The 13165-nt window shown below is 42.2% G+C and overlaps 1 protein-coding gene across 2 annotated transcripts in view; it reads right to left on the reverse strand.

The window, feature by feature from the left end:
- CUNH5orf58 (chromosome unknown C5orf58 homolog) overlaps positions 1 to 5091 on the reverse strand; it is a 22599-nt gene extending 17508 nt beyond the window's left edge. Inside the window, exons 1-3 of one of the 2 annotated variants that reach the window (XM_055604709.1) lie at positions 4951 to 5091; positions 2831 to 2941; positions 2430 to 2528 (exon numbers count right to left, since the gene is read on the reverse strand). The gene's annotated coding sequence lies outside the window, so the exon portion shown is untranslated. The remainder of the gene's footprint in view (positions 1 to 2429; positions 2529 to 2830; positions 2942 to 4950) is intronic. The other variant, XM_055604708.1, reaches the window with a different exon arrangement.
- Between the last annotated feature and the right edge of the window lie 8074 nt (positions 5092 to 13165).

A 13165-nucleotide genomic window follows, 5' to 3' on the forward strand; every position in this document is an offset into this window, starting at 1 on the left:
TGTGTGTGTGTGTGTGTGTGTGTGTGTGTGTGTGTGTGTGTGTGTGTAGGAGCCCAGGGATAAGAACCCACAAGGGCTTACTACTCATCAGTGACCCGCTTCCTCCTTTAAGGCCTTACTTCCTGAAGCTTCCTCAGACTCCACAGATAGCACCCCCACCTGGAGAACAAACATTTAAAACATGAGCCTGTGGGCGACATTTTCTTGTTAAACCATAGCAGAATCTTTAAGATGTTCTTGTTTGCAGGTGGCCCCTTTTTACTCAGACCAAGTACCCAAGGTCCCTGAAAAATAACTGCATTTGAAGACTATGTGTTTAATGTTGGGACAGCAACTCAATGCTGAGCGTTTCTATCTTCCTAACTTAAAAACCTCACATCCAGAGAAAGCCTTCCTGTAAGCGGAGCATCCAGGGGTGGGCCCAGGGAAAGAATGACATTCCTGACTGGGATGGTTAGTCTTGACTGATAACTTGATTGGATTTTAGAATCACCATAGAAACAAACCTGAGATTTCCTAGATAAGGTTAACTGGGGTAGGAAGACCCGCCTTCTATGTGGGCAACACCATTCCATGAACTGCAGTCTTGGAGTGAGTAACAAGGAGACAGGGGCCTGGGCAACAGCATGGATTACTTTACTTTGTTTCCTGATTGGGGATCCAATGTGTCCAGCTGTCCCAAGCTTCCTCCACCATGATGACCCCACAACATGGACTGTACTGTCCATGTTGTGGGGTCATCATGGTCATCAGGCTTTCTATCCTTAAGTTGCCTTTGCCACTTTTTTCATAGCACAGAAGAAATAACCGATACACTGATATTTAGTTGTGGTTGTTACTCTTGTTCCTTTCTTGGGAGTCACCTTGATGACTGCATCTCTTCTAAAGGTCTTGCTCTGTCATTCAGAGCTTGTCAATTACCACTTGTTCAAGGTCTATTTTCTTCCATTTACCTTCTAGGCTTTAGCCCAGAGAGATACCCTCATAACTCTATTTTATCCATATTTGCCCACACTGTAGCAAGCTGTCACTGATAAATTACCCAGTTTGAATGTGCCTACTGTTTTCTGTTGAGACCAGTGGTTTCATTCTCCCTTCCTCTCTGACTCATCACCACCCCCATTTCTTCCACAATAGTCACCTCAACCCGTAATTGCTTCATTCATTATATATTTGCTGTCTTACTTGAAAATGAGCTGGGAGAGGAATGGGACTTTCCTGACTTCCTACCAAACATCCCCCCCCCTATAGTCAGGATGTCCATTTTTACAGCCTGGCTATAGCTGTCAAGATGCCCTCTTCACTGGAAATATCCAAACACTCCTATTTCAGGATGGAAGCAAAGGTTGTATTTCAGGTCTCTTTGTGATCCAAGTTCCTTTTCCCTTTCTTGGGTTTGTCTTGATGGTCCACCTCTTTCCCACAACTCCCCTGCTCTCCTGTGGCTGACTGTCAGAATCATTTGCACAGGCATTTGTGTTTCCTTGTCTGTGGGTTGGATAGGCGTGGAGGCTGTGGCCCACCAGGCATCCAGTGGAGCTGCCTTTCCAAGCTGAGCACCCAAGGAACCAGGAGAGCACACACCTGCCTGGCAAGTCCATGATAGTCCTCCCGGATGGTTTGTCAAAGAGTATTTGGAAGGTGCCTTGTCCACCACCTATTTAGTGTTTGAAGGAGGACCAGCACAGCAAACATCCCCAGAGCTAGAGCCCCTGGTTGCTCTCAAGGACACTTGTATCACCGCTTTGTTTGGCTCAAACATCAAGTCTTTCGTTTGCTAGAGAGAGAGGACAACAAGCCTGGGAGTTCAGGCTCTGGATGCCAGTGAACTTCAGTGCTAATTCTGGCTTCTCCTCTTACTAGATCTGGAATTTGGGGGAACCCATTTAATTCTTCTCAACCTCAGTGTTTTCTTCTGCAAACTAGGAGCCCAGACCCACTTCCTTGGGTTCTTGTGATTAAGATAAGGAAGCACTGAATGTACATTAAATTCAATAAATGGTATCCAGTGATGTCACAGTAGGCCAGATTTCCCGTGAGTCAGATCTACCAGGCACTTTAAACAATTCAGTATCTCTCTCTTTAAAAGCGCATACATGTCTAGGTAAATGTGTGGATGTCAGAGGACCACTTGTAGGAGATGGTTCTTTCCTTTTGCCTCCTGGACCCTGGGTAGGACGTAGGTCATCAGGTGTGGTGGCAAGTGCATTTGCCCACTGAAATATCTCACAGCCTTTACAGCTTCTGGACCACCTAGCCGCACCTCTTCCCGTTTTCTTATTTATTTGTTTGGTACTGATGTTTAAATTGAGTTTTATTTTGGCAGCAGCCCAACATTTACAGGCTTGTTGGGTATGGGGTTTACTGCCTTCGGGGTGCAGCCAAGGGGGGCGCATTTGTGTTGTTACATAGTTCCCATCTATTTTTACCTGGTCCTTGATGATTCTTGCAACCTTTCTCCCGCAGCCCAGGTCTGTGGTCTTTCACCTCGCCGGCTCTTGAGCAAAGCTGGAGAGGAACCATGCAAACTAGAAGAAAGTGCAGGACCATACTTACAAAAACATGCTGGGAATCCCATCGGCCATTTGCTTAGTGGGTAAATCTGAATGTACCAAGAGCTTAGATCGCTCATGTAGGGCTATAGTGTAACAATCATTTGGGTTCAGGGTTTGGAAGTTGACGCTATTTCTAGTATACGTCAGTTTTTTTTTCACCTTTGGGGAGATCCTAATGTACATAGGATGAGTGAGTGTTGCTGTAATAGTAGTGATTGGGTTCAATGGTCACTGTCTTTAGGCACTGAATTGCTAGGATTGCTAATTGCAGTTACCTTAGTTGACCACAAGCCACTTCTTCCCCTGCTGTTGATCAGAAGCTTCACAGATACCATGAACAATTGATTAGTGCAAATTCAGATATGTCACATATGATGAGAAGTTGCCTGGAACCACAAGAGAACCTCTTTACTGAGGGGTGCAGCTTCCTGGAATGATGAACTGTTCGTGTTGGGATAATGAGCATCACCTGATGCTTCAGAATATACTCAGCATACCTGAGCTCACAGCTAGAATGGGGCAGGGGCATGGGGGCTACAAAGGTACAGAAGCACCAGATGTCCTTATGGCATTGGTGCCTTTCTCTCCATGGCAAAGGGGGCCATGTGTGGTGGGCAAATGATTCATGAAGGTTAACATGTAATAATAGATCTGTGTATATTAATGGCGCTGGTTCCAAAAGCAGACAACAATCTTGGTATTTTATGGATCCATGGCACACTTAACCTTTTCTTCACTTCTTCTGTATTACTGAGCTATGCAGTTCTTCTATTTCCTGGTCACAGGAGTTTTTCAATTTGTAGTAAGTTTTAAAAGAAATCTGTGTATACTTTGGCTGTGCCACACACCCAAACCTTTATTACTCGTGGGTCAACTGTACTGATGTGATCAGAATCAAGGTCTTGAATTTTATTTCTTTTCCTCCCTCCTTCCTTTTCCTCTGCCTTCCTTCCTCCCTTCCCTCTTCCTTTCTGCAATGGCTGGGCTGAAGTCGGCATCAGATGGGCTGTTTGTGCGGGTGGAGCAGCATTTGGCTTTGTTTACAGCACTCAGAAGGGAGCAATGATCCTAGCGGGCGGTTCTTTGAGATTTAGAACTGTTTGGTGCAATTTCTCATTGCTCAACTCTTCATTGTGCAAGCTAGAGCTCTCTGAGCCTTGCACCTGGCTGTCAGTCTCACCTCTCATCTCTCTAATGCACCTAGACACCAAGCTGCCATTATTAAGACATGCACCCCAGTGCGTGTGACAGAGCTCTGCCTTTGCCCTGTTTGACCAGCTCACCTCGCCTTTCCTCCTTGCCCCCTTGCAGAATGTCTCACATACTTCCAGACACACGGGTCCACACTGGGACATTAAATCAGTGCTTCTTACAGTATTGTCTGTTTGCAAATTGTTTCCCCAGTGAGAGACACATAATAGAGCATTTGGACTAAGTAATTTTATGGCTATTGAATCTAGCAATCATAAGCCTGTGTTTTATGTCTCACATTTTTCATTTTATTTTTCCACTAATTCATTTTTATTGCACTGCTGTCCCCGGATGTCCACAGGGATTGGTTCCTGGACTCCCACAGACACTAACGGCTGCAGATGGTGAAGTTCCTTATATAATGAAACGCTGTGGAATTTGTGTGAGGTACATATAGACATGCATACATACAAACACACATAAGCCACATTCTCCTTTATACTTGCTGAACTGTAATATCTAACACAATAATTGGCCTGTTAATAGTTGTTGGATCGTATATAAATAAGAATGCCAAGAAAAAAATGTCTGCGTGCGCTCAGAGCAGATGTGAGTTGTTTTTCTGAGTACTTTCAGTCCATGGCTGGTCGAGTCTGTGGACGTGGAGTCAGGCGCCTTAGTCGGCATTCTATTGCTGTGATAAAGACCATGACCAAAAGCAATTTGGGAGAGAAAGGGTCTTTATGAGGCTTATGTGTTTTGAATCACAGTCCATTAAGGAAAGACAAATCAGGAACGTGGAGGCAGGAGTTGAAGCAGAGACTAAGAAGGAGCACGGCATACTGGTTGCCCCTCGGTGGCTCACAGTTTGCTTTCATTTATATCCCAAGACTACCTGCCCAGGGTTGGTACCACTCACAGTGGGCTGGACTCCCCCACAGCAATCATTAACCGAGAAAATACCCTACAGACAGGCCAGCCTGGTGGCAGCCTTTATTCCGCTGATGGTCTCTGTTCCCAAGTTAACAAACAAACAAACAAAACTGCAGCACGTCAGGGACACAGAAAGCTAACAACATTATATTGAAACAGTGGCAGGAGGGGAAGTGAGAAACCGCGCAAAACTCATGCCTCCCCACAAACAGCCAGAGAAACACCGCTCCAAGTCTTAAGATTCAAACCCTTAACGTTCTGTCTGACTTACCTCCCAGCCCACCTGTCTTTCGCTCCTTACTACTCCTCCCCATGACTTTCACACATGCCGCTCCTTCTCCTGGCTGGGCTCTGCCCTGTCTCTGTCAGGACCTCTCTGCTCTCCAGCCTTCTAGGGAAGAGCAAAAGGTTACTTCCCCAGCCAGGCCTTCCAAATACTCTCATATTGCTTGGGTCACTTTGAGTCATGTAATATTGTTACATAAGACTCTGATCCTTGAACTTGATCCCAAATAGAAGGTCTCCTGGGAGTTCCACTGCTAAAGGACTTTACCCAACTATAAACTGGGAGAAGACAGGTTTCATCACATTGGCTTGTTCCTCACTGGATTCCCTGGTTTTCAACCCAAAAGTATCACATCGCAGATGCTCACTAAACATACTTTGGGGTCATTGGATGAACAGGGAAATGGTAAAACTCAAACTGCAGTGGATTTTCTGATTGCTCCTGGGAAAAATTACTTATATCCCACTATCTTGAATCTCCAGGGTCTTGGTTTTTAAGTAGTGTATCATCTAATATCTGCTCTCAAAAAGTATGGCTTTGTCATCAGGGGGAGCTGGGTGTAAGCCCAGGCTTTCCTACCAACCAGCTACGAGTCAGTTCAATTCTCAGAAGCAGTTTTCCCCACTTACTGTATAAATGCCCATTTCACTGAATTCCTAGGGGACTAGAGTAATCCAATTAAAAACACTGGGCACAGGTAGGGTAACATGTTTACCATGTAAGCATAAGGTCCAGAGTTCGATCCCCAGAACCAGAAGCAGTGGCTCACACATGTAATCCCAGCTCCGGGAAGAGAGATGGGGACACTATACCCCCTTCAAGGGGGCTCCAGGTCTGTGAGGCCATTTTTTCATAAAACCATATGGACTCTGATTAAGGAATTATACAAAGTGACCAGTTTTCAGTTTCCCAACCCAGATGGGTATAAGCACATTTTACTTTAGAGATCTCTGAGTAAAATAATATAAAAATAATGTAAGTCCCAAACTTGGCTCATAATGTTTGATAACTATTATAATTATTGCTATTGCTTATTGTTATGATACATAATTCGTCCCACAGTAACCGAAATTCTCAGCGCCAAGATAATTTAAAATGAAATTTAAAGGAAACGAGAATGGTCCCTGAACTTTTTTCTGAGGCACAGAGAGAAGGACCCGCAGTAAGCTCAAGTTCATGCCTACAAGGCTTGGATATGGTTGTCGGTAACAGCAGGGGGCACTGTTTCATTAATAAAGCGCCACCAGGACTCCAGGCAGCTAAGAGAGAGGCTCAGGAGCTTGGAAATTTATGAACAGCCACAAGCTCTCTAATGCAGGAACTGTGAGGTCCTGAGCAGAAACCTACGCTCTTGAGTTCAGAACTCCATACAGCAAGCTTGCTTTGTGTTTGTCTGTATGCTTGTTTCCTCCCTCTCTTCTTTTCTTTGTCCTATTTCTTCAGTAAGTTTGGGTACCGGGGGTAGAACCATGCTCTGCAATTGTCTGCTGCTTACCTGTCTCCCTAGCCCTTCCCCTTCTCTTAAGCATTACCATTTTTGTTGTTAAGAAAGGAAAGAGGAGATGCAAAGTTAGACCCTAATAACTGAAAGATCCTTTCTCTCTGTAGCTGGGGGAACCATCACCAGGAAAAAGGAAGAAGAAAAAAGAGGAGGAGGAGAAAGGAAGGGAAGAAGAGGAAGAAAAGGAGAAAGGAGTAGAAAGAGAGGTACTGGGCTCTCTGGGGAAGGTCTGTTTTTAATTCCTCTGCTTAAATGGGTGTGGCGTGGTGTTCTGTTTTGTTTCGATTTGTTTGTCCTTTTGTTTTTATTTTGACATGGACAAAGTGAGCTGCAGTCTCCACCACTTCAGAAGCCTTTGCTGCCCACCTTCTCCCACTATTCTCTGGTGCGACTCCAACCTGTCTACATGCCTGTCTTAGCTAACGTGCTGAAGAAAAACGTTAGGAATGATACCTCATTGTGACACTGTGTAAAAGGAAAAATTGTAATTCTTATTTGAACAGATGTGAACTTGGTCCTAACCTTAAGAATGAGGCATAGAAGGACAGGACGAGCTGGCTTCATAGATGGACCTTACATCCTAGGGCAGACCTGGGGTAGGGAAGGAAGGTGGCAAAGACTCAGGTGGCATCCTAAACAGGAGTAAGAGGAAAACACTTTTCAAAATGTGGGCAGTGACAATATTTTCCACAGGTGGTTCTGGTTGTTCACATCTGGAGTCCAGGGATGTAAAGAGAAAGGTGCTTTGCCAAGCAGAAACTGCGATGAAGCCAGAGAGGAGCACAGAGTATAAGGAGGGCCTCACATTCAGATGGTGAAGAGACATAGGTACCTGAAAGCTGTGGTTTCTTTGGTGATAGCCTGGTGGTGTCTCAACTGCTCTGGTCCTGGCCCTCAGTGTCTAATAGCACTCTGACAAAAGAAGGACATTGGGTATTATGTTTGTTTGGTGTTTATTTATTTTTTTCTCCCAAAGAAGAAAAAAGTCCAAAGGTATCTGATGACACTTGGTGTGTTGTTTGAACAAAGATTTCTTTGATGCCTACTAGGTACAAGGCATCATGCTGGATCTGTAATACAGAAAGCTGTCGGGCACTGCCACAGCCTTCAGTGAAGTAATCAGGGGGCTGGTGGCACAGTTGGGGAGCACATACCGTGTTGTCACACTGAGGAGCTGCCTGGAGAAAGGGCCAGAGAGAGCTTCTGGGGAGTGAGAGCCTGCGCCATGGCCTCCAGGCTGCCAGGCCGCCTCTCAGTCTTCCCACCCCTCTTCTGGATTTTCACTTCTTCCATATCAGAACCCCTGCAAACTGTAATTGAAGGCAGGTCTAGCCAGTGTGTTTCAGGCTGGGGAGGGAGTCTGTGGGGAGAGAGATACCTTTTAACACTCCAGAAGAAACCTTGCAGTTATCAGTCATGACTTTCTGGCCATTGTGTGTCCTGGAAGCTTGCAGCTCTGAGGTCCTGATTGCCTTGAGCCATCACAGGACAGTGCTCCCTGGTAGGAGGGGATGAAAGAGCTTCAGGAGGAGGACATTTTGAAATACACAAGGAACATCATACAGAGCATTCTGTGCATATGGGTACCGCTATTGTTACTGCTTTGTGTCCGAAATGGCATTTTTACCCACAACTTCCCCTGCATGTCAGACAGATCAAACTAAAGTTGCCTTCCCTGAAACAAAGGAACATGCTTAGACTTCTGTGCGCATGTTTCATTTATTCCCTTTTAGAAGAAACAAGATGATGGTAGATAAATATTCTTTTATTATAAAAGTGGAAGAAGACCTTTTTTGGTTTAAATTCTAGTGATGAGTTCAATGGCCTTCACCTTGCTCTTGCGTGCAGATGACAGAAGCACGGAATGCCAAGTGAACTAAAACAGCCTGGTCTGTCTAGAGAGAGCAGTCACCATCAGCACAGGGCAGCTGCTGCATGGGGGAACCTAGCCTTTGTGTTGCCACATCATCTAATCATTAATAATCTAAAATAATTAATAATCTAAAAAATCTAATTATTTAATAAATTAAAAAAATCCAGACTTTTAAGAAGGGGTGTGTGAGAGAGATAGAGAAAGAGAGAAAGAGATAGTTTATGGGCATCACTTTCATGCAGGTACCTGAGAAGGCCAGAGGGCATTAAATTCCCTGGAACTGGAGTTATAGGCGTTTGTAAGCCATCTGAGGTAGGTGCTGGGAAAAGAGACTGGGTCCTCTGCAAGGGGAGTAAGAACTCTCAACCACCAAGCCTCCTCGCCAGTCCCAAGAATTCATATTTTATATTAAAATCTTGGGAGTTCTTTTTCTATTACCGTCAGCTGAAATATACATACATGCACATACATACATACATACACACACATACACATACATACATACATACATACATACATACATACATACATACATACATACCACACTTATAGACCAAAACCTTTATACCAGCCCTGAACTATTGATTTTTCAGCATGGCTTAGTTGTAGGTCCATGCTTAACATGGTATTCAAAGCCTGTCTCTAATTGCCCATTTTCCAATCTCCCCCAATCTAACTCTATTGAACTTCTCTAAAAGATTCTGACTTTTTTGCCCTGTAAGGTTTTCAGTGTAGGCCACCCTTTCTTCTCCTGTCTACTTGAGGAACCTAAAGCTCACTAATCAAGTCTCAACCAAATGTTATGCACCCCCTCCTGAAAGAAGTCCTGAACTGTGCCCCTCTGCCAGGAAACCTGGCTTTCCCTGGCTCTTGAGGACAATAAATGCTAGCTACCAACAGTGCCCCACAGCCCAGATCCTCTTGTCTTTGTTTAGAAAGGTTCTTGCTGCATTTTTTTAAATGTGATTTGTTTTCAAATACATAAAGAAGTGGAGAGATCAGTAGAATGAGCCCACGCCTGCCATCACACAGCCTCAATAACCATCAGCTCCTGAGCAATACACTCCATTTGGATCAGACCTTTTTCTCTCACCAAAGTTACTCAGAAGTGAATTTCAGACATTATGCATTTTTATTTGCAACTATTTCTGGATACTCTCTAATAAGTGACGTCCTCATTTCAACATGGACAAGTTTTAAGATTACTTATAGAGGTGGGCAGACTGGAATCATGAACTCATTACCTCACCTCAGTGATGACAGGTGCACAAGAAATCTTATTTTACCTGTATCTTTGCTTCCAAAATTATTTTGTTTTTAAAGGGCAAACATTTTCATCCATCTGTAAGCATTTTGTGTTTCTCTAAATGAGAACGCTGATACTGAAACTGCCTATATGCAAAACAACAAAACTTTACCTCTTAGCACACACAAACTTGGACTGGATCAACAGTTCACACGCACAAGATAATAATTTGTAGTTCTTAGAAGAAAACACAGGAGGGGCTGGAGAGATGGCTCAGTGGTTAAGAGCACTGTCTGCTTTTCCAAAGGACCTGGGTTCAATTCCCAGCACTCACATGGCAGCTTACAATTGTCTGTAACCCCAATTCCAAGGGATCTGACATCTTCACACTAAAGCACATAAAATAAAATTAAATAAATTTTTAAAAAAAAAAGAAGAAGAAGAAGAAAACACAGAATAAACAGGACTTTTGTTAGGCAAGAAATTACTTGATATGGAATCAAAATACCAGAAAGCAGCAAGTGTTGGTAAGTTGATAAATAAATTAAAAACCTTTATATACCAAACAACATTATCAAGAAAGTTTAAAAGGACAACTTATAAGAGAGCACATAATAGAAGAGGCTATTTTCAAATTTTATACCTAACAAGGGTCAAATGTCCAGAATAAATAAAGAATTCTTATATGCAACAATTAAAAAAAAAAACTAATTTAAAGAGTCTTGGGTAGACATTTTTCTAGGAGGAAATCAAAATGACCAAGCAGGGGGGATAGATTCAAAATCAGTTATCATTAGGGCAACATAAGTCGAAACTTCTTTATATACACCAGGATGGTCATGCTAAGACACTGAACAATACTAGGGAAAATGACAAGGGTCTGGGGATTCTGGTCCACTGCCGATGGGAGTGAACAGCTTCGGTGAAAATAGTTTGATGGAGCTTCCAAAAAACTAAACATAGAATGATCTAGAAACTGCACTTTTAGGCATGTATCCAAAACAATTCAAAACAGGTGCTCAAACAAGTTCATGCACACACCTGCTCATAACAACATGCCATGAACTAGATAAAGTATGAGACTAGAGTGAAGGTCTATTAGAACATTAATGGATAAATTGTGGTGTAACCATCTGATGGATAATCACTCAGCTGTAAAAAGCAAGAACTAAAATATATTATACAATGTATAAATCTGAAAAACGTGCTAAATGAAAGGTATCAGACAAAAAGGAAGTATTTTGTATGAGCCATTTATATGAAATAAGGAAGACATAGAGAACAATATATTGGTGTCAGGTGAAGCGGAATCAACTGTTTAATAGAATGGATGAAGTTGCATTTTACAATTAACAAATGTTCTGTAACTAGAAGGAAACAAATGTTGTACAACATTTTGAGTGTACTTAATACCACTAATTTGTTTGCTTTTAAATGGTTTATTTTGTGCTATATGAAGCTAATTTCCATTAATAAATAAGCCAAATATCATAGTTACACCTCAAATTTACCATATTTTCTTAATATAAAATATCCAGTTAGTTTAATTTTTTTCTTATGTTTGAGACACACACACACACCAGATCATTTCAGTTGGGATAGAAAAAGATTCGTACATTCTAGATGGCATATACATGTATATGAATATATGATAGATAGATAGATAGATAGATAGATAGATAGATAGATAGATAGATAGATAGATAGTAGACAGACAGGTAGAATCTCATAAAGTATAGATTGCTCCTCTATCTCCTTGTTTTATTGTTTTAATTGAAGAGACTTCTTGATTTACGGGTTCCCAGTTTTGCTCACTAAAGCTCTATGGGGTTGTTCTTCATACCCCTTCATTCTTACACTTTCTGTAATTTGAACATTAGATCCTGAGGCTCCACAAGAAGCCTCTTTTGATAGCATGGCTTCGTTGTGGGTACATAATGTCCAACTGTTTTTCTTTAGTAACATAAGAACCCATGGTTGACCATCGACTTGAATCGTTAGGGTCATTCATCTCATTAGGGGTATGAAAGTGTCATATCTCACTTCCTTCTGCTTTGATTAGCTGCAATCCTCCCATCCAGAGAAATGTCCTGGCTTTCAGATATAGTGCTACTATGTAGTCCAGGCTGGCCAGGCACTGGGAATTTCCTACCTCCTCCTTCTGAGTATTGGGATTACAGGTGTGCAAAACACACCTGACCAGAAGCATTGTATTTAATATTACATAGGATCTGTTGACATAGGAATAATGTTTGTTCTCTGCTTTTCTAATTTTGAAGAATTAGCTAGATCCCTAAAATCTTGCCAAAGTGATCCTTTTTTTTTGTTGTTGTTGTTGTTTTGTTTCTTCTATAAACACACAGATTGCATCATCACTAGTATTTTCTAATGCTTTGTATTATCTACATTGATGCCCAAATTGTCCCATTTGGGGCTAGTGGGAGCCCTTTCAAATGCCTTCAGATTAGTTTTGTCCCAGCCCTAGCAGTTCTAGATGGCTTCCTGGCTGTCCGATGCAATGATTTCATTTATTTCCTTAGATCTGGAGTTAGCCATCTTTCCCTGCAATCTCTGGCTCTCTTCAGGAGTTTCATGCATTTAGTGGCTTCCAGCTGAAGGCTTGATTGAAAAGAAGCCCTACTGGTGATGTAGCTCAGTTGGTAGAGTGTTAGAATGAAGCCCTGGGTTCCGTTCCTAGCACTGTAGTCTCAAAAATCAGTCAATCAGTCAGTCAGTCAGTCAATCAATCAATTTGAGTCAGTCAACCAGTCAATCAATCAATCACTCAATCATTAATCAATCCCTCTGATTCTGTGAGGAGTAGCTGGTTGCAAATTTAATGGTTATTTATGCACAGGTGTCTCCTGTTGAAAATAATACCCCACAATATGGAAGTTTAAGGCACTTCCTTTTAAGTTACCCAGCCTTCAAAATTAGTCGTGTGAGGTGAGAAATGCCCCAAATATGTGTCAGTCATGGTGGGGCTTCATCCACTTCACTTATTAACACTCACAACATGTCCCAACCTGGACATTAATGTTATCATCTCAGTGACAAAGTGTCTGAGGTTCAGAGTCAATGGAAGCAACCACGGGGTTATGGATGGCTGTTCATACAGAGTGATGTATGTCACCCAATTCTACTCAGGTGCTCCTGACTAGACAGCACAGTGGGGCTGGGCCTACCTAGCAGGCAGGTGAGGTGGACAGGTGTGTTCTAGCTCTTCAGGTGCCATTTCATTCTATGGCATTTCTGGTTATTGTAGTGAATACTGATACTATATTTTATGTTTAAAAATCTCCTACATAACTTTAAAAAGTATTATTACTGAAAATAATGAAATTTCACCTCCTACTACCTTAAAGAAAAGCCATGTTTATTTATTTATTTATTTATTTATTTATTTATTTTTGTCTGCTTTATAGAAGACTTAGAAAGTCAAGGATCTTAGTGGAATCAATTTTAGGGATTTTCCAGAGAGGACTTCAAATTCTTTATCAAATTCTCATTGATTTTCTCCCCACAGGAATTGCCAATGACACAAGCAGAACAAAAAGGATTTTCTTTGTGCTTCCTTTCC

The sequence above is a fragment of the Psammomys obesus genome, unplaced genomic scaffold, assembly GCF_907164565.1.
Source record: "Psammomys obesus unplaced genomic scaffold, mPsaObe1.curated_primary_1811, whole genome shotgun sequence".
NCBI lineage: Eukaryota > Metazoa > Chordata > Mammalia > Rodentia > Muridae > Psammomys > Psammomys obesus.